A 24447-nucleotide genomic window follows, 5' to 3' on the forward strand; every position below is an offset into this window, starting at 1 on the left:
TATGTTCATTGACATCCTTTGCTTTTGGCTACTTTCTAATACAACTGCAATGCACTATAGTACAGAGTCTCAGGAACACAGCCCATTTATGGCAGTTACCGTACTAATCAAGAGATGCACACTGCATCCAAATGGATTTTTTTTCCCAGAGAAAAGCCTGAAGGGGAAACTGCCTTAGTTTACTCTAAACGGACATGCACTTAAATGTATTAAAGCCTTCTAAGAAAAATAAAAACAGCTTTTGCATTGGACATGTGCCTCATTTTTCCAGTGATATGAAATGTTAGTCACATTAGTTGGGCTTCAGGATTTGAAAAGCCATCTTTGCTTTCAGAGGATTATGGGTTCAAATCCAATTGCAGGTTTCTAAGCCATTTCCTGTTAAAAGGATTGTGGTCATGTAATCGTATTAGTCACTGACTGGCCTCTGTCTGGGCAAGGCAGAATAGCATGAGTGATGCAGAAACCTGGCACATGTAAACTCAGGCCAAAGTGCATTTTTAAAGGGATTATCTCTAGAGCAGCCTTGGCTGCAGGATCACAGAAGAATCCACAGTTATGTTTTCCCATTTCTACATGTAATACTTTTCACAGCTATTCAGAAGATAATTACTGAAAAGCATTTCACATAGATATTCTCCTCGCTTGAGTACTGCTGTGTGCATGTTTCTGTCTTTGTTCAGAGATTATCATTGAGGCAGTTATATCTATGGACACTTCCTTTCCAATTTTTAACCCTCTTTCCACCAGTCAAAACTTGTAAATCCAAGTGATTATATATGTTTAATACTGCAAATATTTTATGCTAAATATGTTCCATGTGTTCACAAAACAGGGCAGAATCAGTCTTCGTACACTGCATCTATTAGTATCTCTCAAAATAAGCATGTAAGAACATGAAATGGACATACTGGGTCAGACCAAAAGTCCATCTAGCCCAGTATCCTGTCTTCCAACAGTGTCCTAGGCCAGGTGCCCCAGAGGAAATGAACAGAACAGGTAATCATCAAGTGATCCCTCCCCTGTCGCTCCTTCTCAGCTTCTGGCAAACAGAGGCTAGGGACACCATCCCTGCCCATCCTGGCTCATAGCCATTGATGGACCTATCCTCCATGAATTTATCTAGTTTTTCTGAACCCTGTTATCGCCTTGGCCTTCACAACATCCTCTGACAGAGTTCCACAGGTTGACTGCATTGTGTGAAGAAATACTTCCTTTTATTTGTTTTAAACCTGCTGCCTATTAATTTCATTGGGTGACCCCTAGTTCTTGTATTATGATAAGGAATAAATAATACTTCCTTATTTACTTTCTCCACGCCACTCATGATTTTATAGACCCCTTTTTATATTCCCCTTTACTGCATATGTACTGTAGTTACATGGCTAACTCCCACCAAAAGCTTAGGGCCAGGTCCTAGGTTCAGTTTATCAGCACTCAGCACAGGATCCTAGTTGGAGAGACAAGGTTACCGATGTATCACTTATGTGTTCCCTTGATTCATGGGGCTCCCTGGGTTCAGTGTGGACCCCAGCATGAGTTAGAATAGCCTCAGGGCTGCTCTGCTTTGTTTGTCTGGCTGCAGTGGATACTAAGGGGATGTTCCACAGTTGAAAATCATCTGAACACAACAGTACTTCTGCCATGCTCATTCCCCAGACCACACCTGTAGATCTGGGACTATAAGGAGAATGGTGCAGAGACGACTACATTAGCTCTGTGACATCAGGGTATTTCTGATATGCAGGAAGCCAGTAAAGGCCTCTTCATGTTGTCCCCTTTGCATCTCCAGAGTGGTTGAAAAGGAGCTGTAGCCAAGACCAGGATCTGGATGATCATATTTTAGAGCCCGACTCTCACCCCCAACCCCACTCCACAGTCTGGAGGGCAGCAAAAATACACGGGATACATACAAAAGAGGCCATGGGGACTTATGGAGGAGAAAACAAGCACACAGTATGCTACCAGTTCCTTAGTACCAACCCTTCATTTCAAGAAGAACATGTGAAAACGGACATTTCTACTTGTTCTCCTCCTGGTTTATCTATTAAAAAAGCCTTCATTATGTTAATGCTGTGATCACTGCCCTCCCAAAAATGACCAGAAGAATGCATTTGGAATTACCCAGCTGAACATTATTCTGTGTTGCCAACATATTTTGTGTGAACTTTATGCATGAACATGCCAATTTCTCAATATAATAGTCTCAGTTTTCCTGTCCTTGTTCTGTAATTGGGCAGCTGCTTGAGAGAGGGATCGTCTGCTGCTCACACTTATGAATTCCTTGTGCAGTCAAAAGGAAAAGAATGCAGTGACAGGCCACTCAAGCTCTGTTTAACACATGCACCTACTTAATCTGACTTTACCCTAACTTGAGCAAAAATAGCAGCAAACCCTGGTGAATCTGTATATATATAAAACACCCCATGATCATTGTATGTATATAACATTCAAATTCTTAATTCAATGTTTGCAAAAGATAAAACAGTTTTTTCTTTACAACATTACAATATTCTGCAATATTTCAGAATTGACATCAGCACCATAAAATCCCAGGATGTCACCAGCTAATGGGCTATAGAATAGCAATTTGATTAAACCCTGGAGTGTGATTCTTTTTCTGGGTTACATAAGAATGTCCCTACTGGGATAGAATGACGGTCCATCTAGCCCAGTATCCTGTCTTCCAACAGTGGCCAGTGCCAGACTTATCAGAGGAAATGAACAGAACAGGGCAATTACCAAGTGATCCATCCCTGTCATCCAGTCCCAGAAGTTTAGGGGCTCCTAGAGCATGGGGTTGCGTCTCTGACCATCTTGGCTAATAGCCATTGATAGATCTACCGTCTATAAATGTATCTAATTCTTTTTTGAAAGCAGTTATAATTTTGGCCTTTACCCCTGGCAATGAGTTCCATAGGCTGACTGTGCACTGTGTGAAGAAGTGCTTCCTCATGTTTGTTTTAAACCTGTTGCTTATTAATTTAATTGGGTGACCTCTAGTTCCTGTGTTATGTGAAGGGGTGAAAAAACTCCCCTCTTCATTTTCTCCACATCATTCATAACTTTATAGACCTCTATCATATCCCCTTCAGCCATCTCTTTCATAAGCTGAACAGTCCCAGTCTTTTAAATTTCTCATCACATAGAAGCTGTTCCAGCCCCCTAATAATTTTTGTTGCCTTTCCCTGTAGTTTTTCCAATTCTAATATATCTTTTTTGATTGGGGCTACCAGAACTGCACACTGTATTCAAGTTGTGGGCGTACCATGGGTTTATGTAGAGGCATTATGATATTTTCTGTCTTATTATCTATCCCTTTCATAATAGTTCCTAACATTCTGTGAGCTTTTTTAACTGCCGCTACACACTGAATAGATGTTTTCAAAGAACTAATGGGTACTATGATAGACAGAATAGGATGAAGTTTGTCCCCTGTCATATTTCAAAAATCTATTTAAATATCTTCTGTGTTTCAGAAGTACCGTGTTCAGTAAAATATGTTTCTAAGTAATTCTAAGCCAGGTATAACTAGACTTAGCTTTGTGAGTGAGGGGCTGTCTAGAATCGTATGGGTTAAAACTTTTACAACCCAACTGGATTAAGCTGATAATAAACATCCATACCAGTTTATCATTGTAATGGATATTTTTGTGTTTGTTTGTGTGTGTCATAAGGGTTTGCAATAAAACAATCAGTGATAAAACTCCAGATGGCTGTTTTGACAACACGCTATTTTAAAAATAAATTCTCTTTCATGGTTATCTACAGCCACCTACTCACTGATAGTGAGAAAGAGAGCCAAAAAGAAAACATGAAAGAAAGAGACGTATGTTCTCATGGGTCCCATGAATAAGGACAGGGCAATACAAAGAACATAGTTTTTCTAAATACATTACCTTTCATATAAAGGCAAAAACAAATTGCCTTTTTGTTCAGAATAATCTCTGTTTTATCTCAGCACCCCCCACAGATGCAGACAGTTGGACAGAAAGATCAAAGATAGTTTCTATTTCAGTTGTGAATGTCAATGTGAAGACCCATATTTAAGAGCCAGAGAATTCCAGTGGTTCCTAAAGACATGCGTACTCAGCTGAAATATCGTTACAGTTCAAGGCCCTGATCCTTCTATGAACTTGATGTGAGCATGCCCCAGAATCTCACTGACTTCAAGGTCTATCTGAACAGAACTCTTAGCAGGACTGGAGCCCAAGTACTTCCACTGAATTCCACGTAAGCCAGAGTTAATAAAAACAGCTGACAATGAGCCTTCATTCACATTTCAATACCATGGGGAATTTATTAGCCTAGTCTAATACAGACAGATTCTGCCACACTTAATCACATTAAATAATATCTTATTTCAAAAGTAGTCTTATTTTCTTCGATGGCATGACGTGACGTTAGATTCTTCTCCATATAAATGTAGCAGAATAGGTCTGATAATAGTTAGGATCATAACTGTGATTTGTTGGCATAAGACTGTTATGGAGTAACAACAGCTGAATACAAGGTAAATCCATTGGGAACGTGTACATTCAAGAGCCAGATCCTCAGCTGGTGCCAATAGCTGTAGTAAATTGACTTCAGCGGAGCTACGCCGTTGTACAACAGCTAAGCCATGGGCCCTATACATGTACATCTTACTACACATTCATGTGGCTGCTAATCTTGAAATGGCCAGAGTTCTAAGGGTCAAAATAAGCAGTCCTATTAAACCTTTTTTTGCTCTTTATGGTTTTGCTGGAAGTTATAGTGAAGCCTCTGGTTGATGACTTTAGCTCATTATTTATTAACTGATTTTTATTTTTTCAAATGTGTTCATTAATCACAGTTGTTTGACAAAGACTTTATGCAATCATATGACCACCTATGTACTGTTCTGACTATTGTGTGTTGTTATGGCCTTCAAGGACTATGGTAATACTCTCTGGTTAGGTGGGAATAGTCTTGGCTGCAGAGGCCAAAAGACTACAAAACAATTACAGATGGTGTTGGTTGGAGACTGAATCTAAATACCTTGCAAGCTTGGGCCATCCTAAATATGGGCCTGATTCAGAGCCCACTAATGTAACAGAATATTTCAGTTTACTTTAGTGGACTTTGCATCATCCCCTGTGTCAACTTGATTATTTTGTTGTTAATTTATTCCCATGTTGTTGTTCTGATCCAATTAAGGTCATAGTAGTTATTAAATTAAAAGGTATGATTGGCTGATTGTATTTTTAAGACATAACAAGGAAACCCCTGGCAACTGGAATGAGAACCTTTGCAGCAGCAAATTATCTGTGGAATAGCAGAGAAGGCAGAGGTCTCTGATTAGATGAGAGAAGGATAAAAAGTAAAAAGAGAAATAAAACTTGCCTCAGGCCATGGAGAAACGAACTATTTCCATTTTGATTTAAAAGGTGAAGAAAAAGATTATGTCTCACGAATGAAGCAATATTTTTGTGCAGAGACACTGAAGGCAGTCACAAAGAAAGATACATTTTCTGAAAACTGATCTAAGAGATACATGTGATTCCCTGAAGCACTGGGTCATATGAATTATGAGGAGTTGGTTGAAGTATTTTAAACAAAATTCTTAGCTCAGAGATATGAGGATCACTATGGAAATGAAAGAGAATAAGATTTCCTGTCTAGTCATGAAATGCTGTCCAAGAAACGCCTGAAAAGTTTAGAGAGCACCCTTGCCGATGTGTCACACGAAAGAAGGACGGTCCAATACACAAGCAAGGAAGGTGACAGTAATCAGTACATGCAAGGTGTCCTCAACAAGGTGAAGTGCGCCATATTTCTTTTGTTTGTGACTATCATATTAAACAGAGAAATATGTCTTTAATAAATTGAATTGAAGTGAACAGAGGAGATAAAGCTGGTGCTTATTGTGCATCATAGCAGAAAAAGGAACTCTGTGGAAGGAAATATTTTTTGCCTGATAATATGAAGCATAACTCCCTATATTTGAATCTTAAAGAGACTATTACACTAACTTAATGAGATGGCTTGAGATTTATACCACATACCACAATAAGATGGTTTCAAATGCTGCATATTGGGTTAATGTTAAAAACAAAAACATGTTATTAAAAGAATATTATTAAGGATGCCTAATGAAGTCCAAAGTTAGCAAGTGCCAAAATTAAGGTTGCCCTGTGTAACTTTAATTTGTCCCCATGTGTGTATGCATTGTGACACAGTCTTTAATTACACGATCATATATTATTTTTTACACAGACAAATTATAGTTCTTCTAGATTATATTTTATGATAAATAAAAACTTTAATTTTAAACAGTGAATTGTTTTATTCACATAAACTTGTAAATATTGTAATGTAACAAAGTCTACAAGTAAAGCATGCCTCATGAAATAGAAGACAAGAGTATACAAATACATGCAGGGATTAAGAGCCAGATTTTCAACAGTGCTTAGCGCCCATAACTGGAACTAGACTTTCAGAAGAGCTCAACTGCCACATAGATACCTTAATGAACAGATTTCAAAATGGGGCTGCTGGGTGCTGAGTGTCTTTAGAATTCGGGGACTTCAAATCAGTGGCTAATTATTAGTTGAGGGTCTGATTTTTTAAGGCATTGAGGTACCGAAAGACGCAGATGGGCACTTAGTGGGATTTACAAACATGCCTAGGCACCTAAATACCTTTAAAATTCGGACTCCATTCTTTTGTAAATCTGATCACTTAAGCCCTGATCCAAAGCCTACTAATGTCATTGGGATGGGAGTCTTTCCATTGACTTAATGTTTTGGATCAAGTGCTTATTTAGATTTCTAAATGAGAGCCATTGGGTGCTGATCACTTTTAAAAATCTGACCCTAATTCTAACAAATGTAAAATTGAAATGCCAAAGCACACATAATTGGCATGCATATTAATTTAAATTTTCTTAAATAAATAGCTTTATTCTTCCTCTTGACTGCAAGGAAAATGTAGGGAAACAAACAAACATAATAAAAATGTTGTTAGCTATTAAATAGTTTTTCTATTTCCTTGGGTGTTACTCATATTCATAATGTTAGTAAACTAGAAATATTATTCATACCACTTGGGAAAAAGAATATAATATGACAGTTTATCAGTTGTGTTGACCTAGATGTGCATACACTTGAAAATAACTAAATTATATATTTAAGATTTTAGCTACTGAATAAAAAATAAATATAATTATACATTAGTTTTGGCAGATGAAAACATTTAAATGTACTAGCAGTGTAGAATAAAGTAAAGTCTTTCAAAACAAAAAAGAAAAGAGGAAGATCTTTAAAATCAATCCTCTTCAGGGTGCAGCTAGGGGATTTACACCTGTTCACAAGTTTGAATCTCTGTTACATTAGTAGTACCCACAGTTAGTATCATTTTACAGAAGTAAACTGGCTTTTGTAAATAAGTTGGATGTGAATACAATTTTTAGGGACAGATGCTCAAGTCACAAAATACACCATAGTTTGATATTACTGCTCTGGTGGCGGTGCGTAGGGTAGGTGTAGCTGCACACACTTCAGTGAAAAGCAAGCTGTGTCCACACTGCACTGTGTAGCTACACGCATCAATGAAAGACTCTGGCAAGGGGAGGCAGTGAGCAAAGACTCCGGCAAAACCTCTTCCTGCTGCCAGATCTTTCTCTGTGGTGGTGAAAGACTTGAACAACTATCTGAAGTAGGGAAAGTCTCCAGCTGCCAGAGACTTTCTCCACTGCCTCCCCGTGCTAGAGCCTTTCCCAATGCCAGAGTCTTTCCCTTTCCCAGGGGAGGTTAGGTATAAATAGCAGTGTAGATGGGGAGGCACTGTTTAGGCATGCAGAGGCATGTTTGTTTCCCTACATTTTCCTTGCAGTCCTTGCATGTAGAGAGCTATGAAGGGTTCATTCCCACAGGGTTCAGGCGTGTCTTTACTCACCTATGCAGTGCCTCACCTTCTACACTGCTAGGTCACCTGGAGTGCATATACTCCACATGCCACCATGAACCAAAATCCAGAACCAAACAATCTGCAATTTCACAGACTTTGAAATCTGTGCTTGCATCCAATTATTGTGACTTGAGCTCTTCTCTAATACTGCTGATTTTTTCATAAGACTTCTCTGGGAACCGCTCAAGAACAGAAGGGATGGCAAGAAGGAATGTCCAGTCACGTGTAATGGAAGTGAAACTAACTGTCTGAATACTTGCCCTCATTCCTGCAGTGCTGTTCTGACTAACAACTAACTTGGTGAAGTTCAACTTGGTGAGTTGGAATTGCATGATTCTGGAGAGCATTTGTTAATTTGATCCAGCACAAAAATTGCTCTGCCAGCAAATTCAGATTTTCACAATAAATATAAAAAATTGCACCATAGTAAAAGCAACGTTCCCCCACCCCCACCCCCACCCCCACCGCAAATTTGCTCCAAATGAAATAACTTTTTCACATATTTCACCTTGGAAACATGCAAAAAAAATTGTAACGAAAATGCAAAATGTTTGCCACTGTTGTAAAATTATAAAGAATTATTTGTAACAGTTTTGCGGGTGGTGAATATTATTTCTTCCACATTCCAGTGAGTCTGTTGCTTTAGGCCGTACAAAAAGAGATTTGACCCTGATCAGAGCAGCATGTATTTTTTTATGCTTTTTACTGCCTAATAGATGCTCGTTTAATTAAACCTGTACGCAGTGAATATCCGGCTGGTAATCAAAAGTGGATGTCATACAGCATGTATGTCAGAGCTCATTTCCATTCTGAATTCTCATTTTTTATGGTTTCAGATGTGTTTTAATATGCAGCTCATCAACGTAACAGACCACAACAGCTCCCTCTGGGTTGTTGCAGTCTTTCATGGCAGTGAACACTAGTAGGGACTCTTAATCTGTGGATTATATGAGAGACAGATTATTTTTAAAAGCCTCATATCAACTGTATTTTATAAATTTTGAAAATAAACTCTCTGCTGCAGGTGCAGTAAGTATAAACATGTCGAAAATCTGAATGCAAAGTAGTTACTTTACAGGTATAATGACTGTAGCTTCTTTGAAAACCTGAACAGCTCAGGTGCTTTGTATTTGTATTAGTTGTCTGACAGGTTTTGTATTTTATTCAGAAATCTTTCTGGTCCTTATGGAAAGCCCCTATAGTTTAAACCATGCTGTAAAATTCTATATCAGGGATAGAATTATGTCAAGTTTCACACATACAGAATAAAACTGGATTTTGCTTCTCTAGAACCTTATTGGCTTAATGCCTATTAAATTCCATATGATGTTTCTATAAAGGAGTCTATAAGAGGGTAAGGAAAAGCTGATAGCTAAAATCTGCCAGAAGAATGTAGAGAAAATATTGTAAAATTATTCACTTTCTGACAGTGTACGTGTCTATATTTCTGTTTTATAAGCTATTCACATAGGGCTAGAGGTGGCACAGTCCTGAGTAAGGCACCACACGCATGTGAATTGTCCGAAGAAAAATGTTGAGAGGTTTTGTGTCTCAGAGAGGCACATTGCATCATAGGGCTTCCTGGGTGTGGTGAGAGGAATCATTTGCAACACCACTTCTACAGGGTGTGCCATTCTGGCTGCTTGCCTGTGGGATGGAGCCATAGGTCGGTTTGCTCCCGGCCTACTCCCCACTCCCTTGCTCCTGAGGGAGCCCCTCAGGTGCAGCCCCGTCTACCCTGAGTGCTGTCATCCAGGAAACCCTACGAGATGTCACTCAAAGGGGAAGGCATTCTTACTCCCTAATATATCCCTGCGGTGAGAGCAAAATCTGGCCCATAGAACTTAAACCTGCTCCCTTTGAACACCTTAATTGTAATAGTTGTCGTCTCAGGCCTTACTGACCATAATCTTGATCGTCGGTTATATAACAGAAATGCCAAGACACTTACATTTCGTATTCCCATAGATCTCCAGCCATTTTTCCTTTCTTGGTGGCATCACTGACATCACATGCCTTTGTGATTACACAGGTAGCATTGTTGCAGTACTTTTGCAATCTTGGTCCCCAACAATCCATTTCCCCTGCATTGCTTCAGTGGCCTGGGGTTGATGTAACTGCCTTGTTTCATGAGTCTTGATTTTCTTGATACATTGGCTCTACAGTAACTTTTGACTAGCTGCATGGTGTTTGAGGCTATTTTGTATTCACTTTATCAGCCTCTATAAAATTGCACAGAATATATCATTTCAATCTGAACACGTTTATACTTTCCCCTTCCCAAAGTTTCCCTTGTTTTAATAATGACTGGAAAATTACCAGGAGCTGCACACAACACTAATTCTAATAATAAATAATAATAGTAATAATAATAATAATAATAATAATAATAAAAATAATAAAAGTTATAGTGTAAAATGTTCAAAAATTTAACAGAGTAAGCTCTTTTCAGGCTCTACCGTGTTTCCATTGACTTCACTGAGAGCAGGATGGGGACCTTCATGTTTCACAATAGTATTCAGCTGTCCTACCACCAAATACCAAACTATCTTGTAGCTGTTCAACAGTCTTGGTGCTGGGGTTCAGAGGACAATGTGCAGGTTCACTGAATTTATCACAGAAGATGTTTTTCAAATCATTAATGTGGCAGTGATGGGGAATATCTGCCACACACTGTACAGGAGGAGGTTAACCCTACACTGTGGGCTGAGGAAGCCACACCCCCACACTCCTGCTGGACATGCTCCAGCTGGAACCTCAGTATAAAAGGGAACAGTCTGCCCTGACCAAGGAGGAGAAAGGATGTGTATTATAGGCTCCTGCCCAGGAGCTGGCGGAGCCCCAGACCACAGAGATTGGACACATCATGACCCAGGTGAATACCTGGCTGTCCGGAGAAGCCCTTCAGGGGAAGGAGTTATCGGGAACTATGTCTGCCAACTATCTCGGGAAACCAGAGGACCTGGGACTTCAGAGCAGAAAGACAAGGTAGGAAGAAGTCCAGGGGAAACAGGCATTGATCTGGTTGTGGAACTGTGAGCAGAATCAGCATGTTTTGGATGGATCTCCACTGACCCAGTAGCAGATACACTTGCCACTGATAGGGACCTGGACTAGGACCCTGTGGAGTAGAGGGGGCCTGGTTTCCTTTACCCCGGCTGCCAACCCACCTCTGGGTGGCAACCCACCCCCCTTTGGCCACACTATCCTGTACAGAGGGGAAGTCACATCGGCTTTGACCCCTGGACTGTACTGCCCTGTGCAGAAGGGCAGCACTATTAGCTTAGCTGTAGGGCCATAATGTGCCTCCCCCCGAAAGAGGTGACAGGATATACCTGCCCTGCAACAATGGCCTATCTGTTATTCTGGAACTGGACTCATGGAAGTGTCACAAATGGATTGCCTTAATTTAGGTTATCAGGACATTAATGCAGGTGTCTTGTGCATTGTTAAAATATTTTCTTAGCCAACTGGGCATTTTACAGACAGTGGTCTCACTGACAAGAAATATATCCATGCTATTGTTTAGTATGTAAATGTATTTAGCAACAGATTATTTCTGTTCATTCATCCATGCACTTTCATTGATTTGAAAGATGAAAATAAATTTGCATTTCCTCGACTTGTTGCTGTTATTTACACCTCCTCAAGATATTGGTTCATGTGGAAAGTTAATCCCCAGTGTTACTGTGTTTGCAAAGATTTATTTGATATGTTTTAGGATTAAAAATTGTGGATAACAATGTTGATATGTCAACAGAGAGCTCTTGAAAATTACATGGTCTAAGATAGCAAACTGTTACTGTGTTTCAAAGTGGTATTTCCATGGTATATTTTAAAAAGCTGTGTACCTAATATGTCTCTGCAATACAGAAGGACCATAGTACCATAATTGGTCAGGCAGTAAGTAACAGCATGAATTTCAGAAGTGAGATTAAATTAGTTCTAGCTGATCAGCCAATATAAGCAACTGGCAACAACACTCCAGTGTATTAGCAAAGCATCTATGAAAGATTTTCAATGGCTTTTTTTTTTTTGTAATTCAAGCCAAACCATTTAATGAACAGTTGTTAGCAGCTTACCTTAAATACCACCGGAATAGCCTAGTATCTTACTAAAGAGCAGAATCTGTCATTTTTGGATGGTACATTTGTCCTGATCAGGAAGATAAGAGACAAAAGTTTACAAAAGCCCTCTTGGCTATTTACAAGTACTGCACATTCTATCTGTCTCTGTATCTGTCTCTGTCTCTGTCTCTGTCACACACACACACACTTTGGGCTTGGCTACACTTGCGAGTTACAACACATTAAAGGAGCCCCGGGTGCACTAGCTCACTACTGGCAGGGCACGTAGAGCGCTCTGACTCCGCGGCTAGAGCGCTCCTGGTACTCCACCTCGGCAAGTGGAATAATGTTTGGTGCACCCCCGCTGGAGCACCGCGGCACCAGTGTGGATGCCCTGGTCTGTTAGTGCACTCTGATCGGCCTGCAGAAGTGTCCCACAAGGCCTGTGCTAGCCACTCTAGTCATCACTTGAACTCAACTGCCCTGCCCTCAGGTGACCAACCATCAGACCCGCCCTTTAAATTCTCTGGGAATTTTGCAAATCCCCTTCCTGTTTGTTCAGCTAGGTGTAGAGTGCTCTCAGTGTATATATCCAGGTGACCATGCCTCCACGTGCAAGGTGATCCCCAGTATGGAAGAATGGCGAGGTGCTGGACCTCATCAGTGTTTGGGGGGACGAAACTGTCCAGTCCCAGCTGTGCTCGAGCCATAGGAATTATGATACCTTTGGGCAGATATCAAGGGACATGATGGAAAGGGGCCATGACTGGGACGCTCTGCAGTGCAGGGTTAAAGTGAAGGAGTTCCGGAATGCCTACTGCAAAGCCAGCAAGGCAAACAGCTGCTCCGGTGCTGCCCCTGCGACCTGCCGTTTCTACAAAAAGCTGGACACGATATTTGGGGGCGACCCCACCTCCACTCTGAGTACCACCATGAACACTTCGGAGCCCAGTTCAACAAGGCAGGAGGAAGAGGAGCAAAGCAGGAGTGAGGGTGCTAAGTTGGAGGAAGACAGCCCGGAATCCCTAGATGCATGCAGCCAGGAGCTGTTCTCAAGCCAGAAAGAAGACAGCCAGTCGCGGTGGTTGGTGCTTGAGGAAGGACAAACATGAGAGGAGATTCCCGATAAGTGGCTTTTATTTTGGGAAGGAAGTTTTTTGGTGTGGGCTCTTGGGGAGAGGAGGGTTACGGCTGCATGAATGCCTAGATGAGGAATAGGGCGTTGATGTGCTCTCTCACATCGGGGTAATCGGCCTCAGTGATCTCTTCAAAGGTCTCATCCAGAACTTGGGCAATGCGCTTGTGCAGGTTTCTCGGGAGAGCCACTGTGGACCTTGTCCCAGTAAGGCTAACTTGTCTATGCCACTGTGCCATGGGGGACCCTTGCTGCACACAGGAAAGCTGCATATGGGCCAGTGCGGAAGCCACATTGCAGTAGAAGACCCTCCCTTGCTTCCCAGGTCACCCTCAGCAGCGAGATATCTTCCAGGATGAACTCCTGTGGAAAATGTGGGGACAGTGTTCATTATAGGGGGCCCCCTGCCACTGTTGGCTCTACTCAAGGCACAGAAACCCAGAGGACAGTATAGCCGTGAAACAATCAGTCATGCTTGATCCTGTGTTTACTCCTCATTTTGGGGCTCCTGTGGGTTATATGTGCTCACTTTGGGACAGGCAAATTATGCTATTGTGTAGACTATGCTTGCCCTTAAATACGGGGGAATCATTGCTCTGTCTGGTGTGAACAATGCTGCCTCTGTTAAGTGTTGTTTTTTGCCTTTACAGATGCAACCTTGAGATCTCAGCCGTCCGTTTTATCACTGGCCGAAAGACTCCAAAGAATCAGAAAGAGGCCACATAGAAGCAAGGAAGACATGTTGCATGAAATAATGCAGCATGCAAGTAATGAAAATCAAAAAGTGCAGGAGTGGCGGGACAGTGAAAGGAGGATCCGCCTGCAGAATGAGGAGCACCGGGAACAAAAGCGCAATGCTCTGTCAGCAAAGCACGGATCGGCTAATAAGCACAATGGAACGCCAAGCAGACTCTATCCAGGCGCTCGTAGCCATGCAGGTTGAGCACTACCACACCCGCCCTCCCTGCCCCCCCACAGCCCTTGTCCCAAAACGCTTTCCCTTTTGCCCCCATGTCACCTCCAACCCACTTTCCCCAACATCCAGGTTCTTACCGCTACCAGCTGCATCCAACATCTGTAGCTTCACCACCCAGCCCTGAAAACTACGACCCTTACCCACTGCACTCAACCCCCATCACCATTCAGAATAGCCATCCTGAAGTGCAGCACTCCTTGCACAGCACTCCAGACAGGAAGGCTGAGTATGACAACAAGACATTCACAAATCTGTGATTGTACCGTGCCCCACACCACCCCCTTCCCCTTTCTGTTTCTCAAGCAGTTGTGTTTCTTTTCAATAAATGAATTTTCTTTTCAATAAGTGGATTTTTTGGCTTTGAAAAGATTCTTTATTATTGCATAAAGTAAAAGATACCTTAGCCCAGGAAAGAAACAAGCACTGCAAGTCAGTGTAGCAAACATAGATTCCTACTAACATTGGAACCACTGCACTTCATTGCTGTGCAGGGCACCAGACATTACTGGTGGCTTTCAGCCTCAAATTGCTCCCTCAAGGCATCCCTAATCCTTGCAGCCCCGCACTGGGCCCCTCTAATAGCCCTGCTCTCTGGCTGTTCAAATTCAGCCTCCAGGTGTTGAACCTCTGAGTTCCCTGCCTGAGTGAGTTGTTCACCCTTCCCTTCACAAATGTTATGGAGGGTACAGCATGCAGATATAACTGTGGGGATGCTGTCATCAGTCAGGTCCAGCTTCCCATACAGAGAGCACCAGCGGCCCTTTAAACCACCAAAAGCACACTTCACAGTCATTCTGCACTGGCACAGCCTGTGGTTGAACCGCTCCTTGCTGCTGTCAAGGTTCCCTGTGTAGGGTTTCATGAGCCACAGCATTAAAGGGTAAGCGGGGTCTCCAAGGGTCACAATGGGCATTTCAACTTCCTCTACGGTGATCTTCTGGTTTGGGAAAAAAAGTCCCAGCTCGCAGCTTCCTGAGCAGGCCAGTGTTCTGAAAGATGCATGCGTCATGCACCTTTCCGGGCCAGCCTGCGTTAATGTCAATGAAATGCCCATGGTGATCCACAAGCACCTGGAGAACCATAGAGAAATACCCCTTCCGATTAATGTATTCAGAGGCTAGGTGGGCTGGTGCCAGAATTGGAATATGCGTGCCATCTATCACCCCTCCGAAGTTAGGGAAACCCATTTATGCAAAGCCATCCACAATGTCCTGCACCTTACCCAGAGTTATGGTTCTTCTGAGCAGGATGCGATTAATGGCCCTGCAAACTTGCATCAACATGATTCCAACGGTCAACTTTCTCACTCCAAACTGGTTAGCGACTGATTGGTAGCTGTCTGGAGTTGCCAATTTTCAGATTGCAATAGCCACCCGCTTCTCCACCATCAGGGCAGCTCTCAATCTCGTGCCCTTGCGCCGCAGGGTGGGGGCGAGCTCATCACACAGTCCCATGAAAGTGGCTTTTCTCATCTGAAAGTTCTGCAGCCACTGCTCGTCATCCCAGACTTGCATGACGATATGATCCCACCACTCAGTGCTTGTTTCCTGAGCCCAAAAGCAGCATTCCACAGTGGTGAGCATGTCCGTGAACGCCACAAGCAAACTCTTCTTTTATGCTTTACTTGAGTTGATATCATCATTGGAGCCCTCACTGTCACTTTGGATCATAAGGAATAACTCGACTGCCAAATGTGACGTGCTGGCGAGACTCGTCAGCATATTCCTCAGCAGTTCGGGCTCCATTCCCGCAGACCGAAAGGGAAGACAGAGCGAGTAGTACAAAAAACATTGAAAGATGGGGCCAAATGTGGACGGAAGCACAGGGATTGCTGAGATGCGAACCAATGCATCGCGGGGCATTGGGACAAGACCCAGAATGCCCTGCACTCCCCTGCACACCTTCTCACAAGTCACAGCGCCAGAATGGGAAGAGGTGCTCTGTGGGATAGCTGCCCATAATGCACCGCTCCCAATGCTGATGCAAGTGCCACCAATGTGGCCACACCAGTGCGCTTGCAGCTGTCAGTGTGGACAGACTGCAGCACTTTTCCTACTGTGCGCTCCGAAGGTGGGTTTAACGCACAGCGCTCTACACCTGCAAGTGTAGCCATGGCCCTTTTCTCTATTGCATAACTCCAGCTTTAAGTCAGTGAAACTTCACAGATTTCAATCAAGATACAGCGATGAAAAACTAGTATAGGGCAGTGAAGAGTCAAGCACACTGTAATCAGTGTGGCTGAAATTGGCAAAATGGTTGCCAGTTAGTGCTGATGGTGGTAGTTTGGTGGTCCTCCAACTAATGGATAGCCGAAAGGAGCACCTCTGTGTTCTAGAGTTTTAGGAGGCATTCATTTGTACCCCATCCATCTAGAACTATGGGGTATCCAGATGTGAGGCACTGGGACACAGTGCTTGTTATGTTGGGAACTCAAACACAGGAGTTACACAGTTAACCACAACCAACAACTCTTTTGCTTTTCAAAGAAGCTCAGACAGAAGAGATACTGATAGACAACTGGAAGAATGTTAAAGAATCTCTGAAATACAGAGAGAAGCCATCAATGAGAACGCTTAATCTCCAACTTGATGCAAGCTACACTATTCTTCTATATAAACAAACATGTTTATAGACCAGGTGATCAAAAAAATATTGAATATAATTGCAGATGTAGCACATTGTTTCTTTCACAGATGGTTCTGACTTAGCTAAATACAATGATAGCTTTGTGATCAATTTATATTTGGTTCCTTTCTTGACACAAAGTTTATTGATTAGTACTGACGACAGCTGGGTTTCTACTGCAAAAGCTGTTCTGTGAGTGTTGCTGGAAATTTTCAGTGACTGGCTCACACCCCTTTCTATTTGCTTTCTGTGAATATTTGTGTGATCAAGTTTGGCTGGCATGAAAGTTTGCAGAAAGTTAATGTTAAAATCACTTGCGCAGATGTGTGAGAAAACCAAATTTTAAATTTTTATTCATAAGTGTTCAAGCAGGAAATGCCTAGGAACGCATCCTGTCAGGTCACAGACACAATACAATGTAACTTACTTAGCCAATCACAACTAACTAACAGACTGAATATTGAATACTCACTGAATACTTTTAACAATCAACCCAAACAGTTTTCAACATTGGCAAAAACAATCCTAGAATAATTTGAAGAACAGGTACATTGGAGGAAATCACTACTTCATGAATATTCCACATGCATAAAAAGAACGAGAGTTCATTGGTTAAAGTTATTCATTGAGAGTTATTTTTTCAATACTGTTACTGATCAACTTTATGGCTCTGATGTCTGTGAACTTTTAAATGAATGGTCTTTGCCAATTACCATGAAGTTATTTTTAATTAGGTTAACTATAACTAAAGACACTACATTCTATGGGTGTATATCTAAGCCTGTGCTCTGCACTCTAACTATCTCCTCATTTTTGTAGCAGTTGGAGGGAAAGAGATTATTTTCCCCACAGTTTGTTTAATGTTTGTTGTGCCCCCTCCCTCTGGTTAGGTGATAATTGCTGCTATTATTCCCAAAGTTGTATATAATGGGAAATAACTATTGCATTGCTACAGCAAAATAAGCACATTCATTTCATAATTTGTGAGAGAGGGAGTAATTTGTTATATATTATAACTATCATATGCTCATTAATTTGATATATAATAAGCAACCATCCTTCAATTGCATAGCTGCATTTCTGGATGCATGCAAGTAATAAAGAGCAACAGGAAGGGCCAGCACTAGGGATTATAGTATCAGTTACACAGGGACACATGAATAATGGTGTGCCCTTGAAAAAGCAAGTGGAACACTCACAATAGGTATTTCCCATTAGGCTCATTTTTAGTGCACCTGTATCTATCACAAGTTATTAGAGCCCCTAAATAAATATATGAACTGATACTCTATAAATACTTGGGTTTTATATTCATTTATATTGTTTTTAATAACCGTAATAGTTAATCTCAGTAAATATTGTTTATAGAATGCCATTTATGTGTATGGTGGTTTACAGACACAGAGGACAAGGGTCCTGCCTGGAAGAACTTACAATAATAACTAACATCTATCCTAAGATGATTGAATAAAGATGAGGAAAAAGGATGTACAGTAAAGTCATGTGATCTGGATTGTTTAGGTCTTAAAATTTAACATTTATTTAATATTTTTGTATGATATATTTCATAATTATAGGCATGAGACACCAAGTGGCTTTTGCTGACTCATGAGTGGACTCAGGTGACTCATTATCTCACTTGTAGATAAGGGCACTGGAATAGCTTACAGAGTAAGAGAGATGATCTAGGATGTGAACTGAGCAGCTGTGAGGGAGGAACCCCAGGGAGCAGCCAAGCCACAGAAGGTTTTTGAGCTGACATTTATGATATCTTATTGTTTATTTTCTTAAAGCCAAACACCAAAAAATGGCCATGTTTGAACTTTATGTTGTGTGTGGACTTTGTTTCCACACAAATTTGGAAAGGTTCCTGATAACAGTTCACATCACAGAATTATTGCTGCAGAGATCAGTATCTAAACCTGAATTTCACTGACAGTGAGTACACACATCACTACTATCCCCAAATATATTCATGTGCTCTTATTTTTACCTTATAATTTAAATAAAGATACAATCTTAATACTGGTCTAGATTTCTTGGACAGGAATGTGTCTGCTGCACAGTCCAATCACTGGAACCAAATGTGCTGTGCAAGTTGTAACAGAGCTAAGTACAGGAAATACAATAGGGTTTTCCCCTCCCAAAATGTCTTCCGAGAAATGCCTTTCCACCCAATAAATTTCAGCCACCTGAGAATTTCCTACCTAAAGTAATTATCATTCATGGTTTACATTTTCAATAGTTTGCTTTCACTTACTGACAATTTTCATGCTGTCTGAGCTACCCTTGAACTCTAATTAATTGCATTTCACTGAAGAAAGGGCAGGAGTCCTTTAATATTGAAATCACTGAACTGAAGTGTTACTGATAGAGACATATTGTAAACTCTCTCTTCGTATTGATTATTGTTGATTACAGATGTAGCATTACCATTTGTGGACTGTACTTGTGGTATCTCCAGCATTAAGTCTGTCAATGCTATCAACATACAAACCTACTTTTGAGGTATGATAAACCAGGGCCATATAGTCTTTTTTTCAGTAGTATATTGTGATTATAACTCATAGTTGAGGTTGATTTCTGGGTTCTACAAGCAGGGATTCGACCTCTTTATTATGTATAAAAAATACAGCATATCCTTTCCAAACTTGAAACAGCTTTTCTTTGAGTTTAGAATGAACTTTGTGAGAATTTATAAATAAATCTGTTAATTAGGTTAGGAATTAAATTAATCAAAACTTGGGTGCTTTGAGAAATATAGCATCTATATCAGTCTTTTCTTTGAAAAATGTGTTATTCTGTTGTTAAGATCATTTGGGACAAACTCCCCATACAGATACAATTCAGTGAAACCTTGTGGGTATGCTATTTTTGATTAAATTAGGCTGTACCTAATTGTTATGGTTAAGTAGGCTACAACAAGGTCAAACCAAAAGCTAAGGTAATTCTTAAGTGGGATACTGTGACATCAGAGCGAACAAAACCAATCAACTTTGCACTCCAGCTAATTCATGTGCAACACTCATTAGTTGTAATTCCTCAGTGGTATGAGCAGCACTTTCCACAGGTGTCAAGAGTTTTCTTTGGTTTTCTTTGGCCCAAATGTCACTTCTCTTTAAAGGTCCTGGGAAGTCCCCACTGTACAGATCAGCAGCAGTGCTGTGAAGGCTGTCTCAGTCTTTAGAGCCCTGATTGGCTAAAGGGTGAGCAGACTGGAGAGGTTAGCCGCTGGGGCTACCCCACCCCTGAGAGTCTTTTCTGGCTAGACAGCTGAAATCCTTCTCCCACATTCTGCTGCAGCTATCCTCTGATGAGAGGATGGGGCCGCAAGTGGAGAAGGGAATGCATGGGCTGAAAGAGAGAGCATCTGCTTCTTTGCCCAGCCAACCCAAACAGAACCTGAGCTCAGGGTTGGGAGACAGCCCCAGGGAGCAGCCTGAGTATGGGGCCCCTATGAGCCTGCAATGCTAGTAGAAATCAGTCACTGCCCAAAGGAAAGGAGGTGTTGTAGTCTGGGGCTGAGGAGCTGAAACTAGAGGGATGGAGATATCGTTCCTTCTAGATGTCATGGATTTATGTTGTACTCCAGTTGACTGGCTGATCCTTTCAGTAACTCTGAGGTTCTGTACATGCTAATAAAGGTGTTGGGACAGACCTCTGCATTTTAGCAATTCCTCTGTGAATCCTGTCTCCCCAGAGGCTATAGGAGTTTGGAGCAACCTACCATAGCTAGCTTCTGGACCAGTGCATGGAATTACTGCCTCAGGTCCACTGAGGCACCATTGCTGGGGGAAACTGAAACAGGAGAGAAGAGGGAGCCCATTAATCACAGAGAAGTTGGTACTTTGGGACCGGGATCCCCCCAAACATTGTAACTCCAGGCAATTCAGAGTTAAAGGTACACTTAAGAGAAATCCAAATGTATTAAGGTATGGAAATGCAGAGTTAAGGCACTCAAGCAACAGTAACTCTGCCCTGTAGTGACACTACGAGGGGGCAGCGGGGGAGAGGAACACGACAAAAAAAATCAAATGTCTTTAAAATCATTATAATCTAATTTGGGGCCACAGACACTAAACTGCCTTAAATATAATGCTATGGTTATTACACAGCATCAGTACAGGACAGAAATAAGGATGTTTGGGTGTCATAACTGAATTTCCAAACCTTAACACGTTTGGATTTCTTTTAAGTATATTAATGCTGAATTGCCTGGTTTATAATCCTTGGTTTGGGGATAATTAGAACATCCCTGTAATGTTTGTTTTTATCCTTAAGTTACTGACATGTGTGCTCACCCACAACCCCATTTTAACATGGCTTTGTGTCTTGGAATATAGTATATGGTATATTCTAATATAAAGTACATTCTAATGTTTCATATAATTTTCATAAGGAATATATTGTGGAGGGCTATGCCATATAAATGACAGAGGCAGAATTCTGCTAATCACAGAATCATGTACATCTACATTTTTTTCTAGTGACATAAAAAGTATATTCCTCCTCTTTGTAGAATACATAGTAAATAAGGGCAGGAAAGGAGTAAACAAGAAAGGGGCAGATCCTCAGCTGATATAAATGGTCAGAGCTTCATTGAAGGAGATGGAACTATGATGACTTACACCAGCTGAGGATCTGTCACAAAATCGTCTCTTGTGAAAAGCCGGAAAACAAAACAGATTCAGGAACACAATTTAGATAACGACGACATTGCAAATGGAAGACCAACCCTGCCTAAATCCCCTTTGCACTGTTCCAGAAATACAAAGGGCATTTAAAGCTCACTTAAATCATGAAGCAGGCAGCTGATGATTTTCCCCAGTACAAGCAAATTCTTGTACTTTCCTGATACCCACTTCGGGCACTGAGGCAGAGAAGGGCCATGTCTGGGGCAAGACTGGGAGTGGCTAGAGCACACAGCTCTCTGGCCAGCTCTCAGTCAGGGGAACAGTGATCTGCTGGCTTTGTAGCTGCATTACACCACCGTAGTGATACACAGTGATCATAGTGGGACTGAAGATTTGGCTCATGTTGCATAAATATTATTGCCTACAACTGGAACTGCTTATCACGGTGAAGGTATTAGATTTAGTAACATGGATTCCAGAATTTCTCCCCATACCACAACTTTCCATCCTTGTGTTTGTAGGCTTATGTTTTAGGAAGGCTGTATAGACTGGCAATTTTCAGTTGAGACCTAGCTCCGTAGATATCAGAGAGAAGACAATGGTTGAAATCTTGGCCCCTTTTAGTTGGAAGTTTGCTATTGACATCACTGCGGCCAGAATTTCACCCCATGTGTTAGGATTCAGAGCAAGAAAAGTTAGTATAGCTCACTGTGAATAACAAAGCCTAGAGCAGGTCCTGATTATTTTGAGTGTATTCCCTTGAATGGGAGGAGGTGTCATGCTTCAGAAATAGAGTGAAGTCTGTGCAAGGTATCATGTACAGAGTGAATGGCTAATGTCTAGTGGTGTGAGGTTAAACCTCCTATAGGGTACGGCCCAACAAGCTGTTAATTAGGTAGCAGGTGAATATCAATAAGGAGCACAGATGGTGTGCACAGGGGTGATTGGGAACCAAGGGACAGTACATATTCTGTGTCCTATAATCAAAATAAAAGAAAGGGGCCTGATTCTTCCGCACCTGGCACAGTCACTTACACCTGTGCAAAGTGAGTCCAAAGGCCCGATTGGACTGTATGTCTTGTATCAGCAGTCACCATCTGGATGGGGAATTCTGTGAACGCTTTCCAGACTAGAGAGCAAGAAACAGAGGAAAAACCCTGAGCCCTGACTACTTACACACCCATATGTCTAATAACAAAGAGCCTCAGACTTTGGAACCTGCTATGGGAGAGGGAATGCTGACAAAGACACAGGAGTTATTCTTCTAAAGTTACGCAATAGGCTCTTTAAGCATAAACTGTTTGAATGCCAGCTGCTGTCCGGTGGGCCTCAGATAATCTATCGTTTGTGTGGGTTAAACTCTGCACTGTTTGTTGTGCAAGGGGGGAGATGGAGGAAACAGGTTATAGGGAGGGCAGAGTCCCTTCCAGCATTTAAAAGAAAGCTAGGAGTGCTGTCTGGCTAAGTAGCTGCATGGTATCATCTTACTGCTAGGGCTACGTCCAGTCCCACAACCAGGTAACACACATGGGGGGGGGAGGGGCAGTAGCAAGCTTTGGCTAAATGTTCTTACTATTCCAAAATGGCGTTCTGGACATCCACACTGCTGATATAGCTCCACATGCCCTGGATATGGGCAGGATTTTATTCATGATTACCACTAACTATATCAGATATAACTTCAAGTAGTTTGACAAATTACAATAAAATTGAACAGTGACTGGGCAAAGACCATTAGGGGATTAGTGACAGAGAAGACAGGGTTAAATTCAAAGTTTATATGTAAGGTAATGCTCTCATAGCAATTAACCTAGACTCCTCTGCCTGCTCATCTACTTCATAAGAACTTAGACTTCTTTAGACACATACATGTACTGATGTGTGAGGCTAATGTAGCATAATTTACATGCTGAGGAGCCAGAGGAAGCTGTAGGTGTAAGTTAAAGTATAAGGTTGTCTTCTTACATCTTGCTAGTTGCTTCACTCCTCCGTTGTGGCTGCTTGGTATTTGAGTTTCATCAATTGATAATTCCATACATTTAGCTAGACACAGTGAAACCAGTTCAGAGCTGACTAGCCAAATCATTGGCCCCCATATAGCCCGTTTGTGCCACTCTGGAGGCACACATGGTCTATAATGCCAGATTAATTGTCTATCTGGGAATTGTATCTAATTTATTTGGAGTGATTGATATTGGTTGTGTGGGAAGCAGGAACAATTGATAATGGGTTACATTTTCACTACCGGTCGTTATGCTACCTCCGGGGCAGCCTGGGATGCAGATTGTGACTCAGAAGATCACAATCTGCCTCTGTCTCCCCTTTGTTACAGGTCAGAAACAAATTGCACTGAACCTATACCCAGTGCAGCACATGTCACTCAGCACACCGGCACAGCTAGGTTAGCCAGTGTATTTGGGGGAGGAAGAAGATCTAAGAGCCAAGATTCCACAAATTCCCCTCCCCCTCCTACTGTAAGATAGGAAGAGGCTACATGGGGAACAACTCACTGAGGGATAAATTGATTCCACGAAAAGTTCCATTAGATGCCTCCAAGGATGACCTGTCACCACAAATCCAGGCATGACTGAGAGGTGGGTAGGGAAGGTAGCTCCACAAGATTACTGCCAAGTGGTGGTCCACATTATGAAAACATTCAGGAACCCCTGTTTTGTGAGTGAGAATCTTATGATTAGGTTTTAGATCCACATAAACCTATTTACTTGAAGGAGACAATAGTGGTCCTAGTACTACATCTCCTGTTGCTACCAAAACAGCTGTTCTATCTTTAATAGTTTTGGTATGATTATTTATGGTGTCAGTATTCCCCGGAGTACTTATGAAAGGCATTGTTGGCTACCTGCCACATATAAGAACCCTTTTAAACCAAAACACCTAAATGCCAGCTCTTGAAGACCTTGCAGTATTGATTTAATATCAGCACAGTGCACATCTTCAGTGACATTTCCAGTTTGCTTGTTTTTGTTGCCTGCTGTAGCATCAGGGGTTCTGAATGAGTGAGGAGAGACCACGTTGCCTTCAAACTCCTATTCTGTAATGCAGCCAGAATCCTCTTCTTGC

This window comes from Lepidochelys olivacea (genome assembly GCF_965140295.1).
Source record: "Lepidochelys olivacea isolate rLepOli2 genome assembly, chromosome: 1".
In the NCBI taxonomy this organism is placed as follows: domain Eukaryota; kingdom Metazoa; phylum Chordata; order Testudines; family Cheloniidae; genus Lepidochelys; species Lepidochelys olivacea.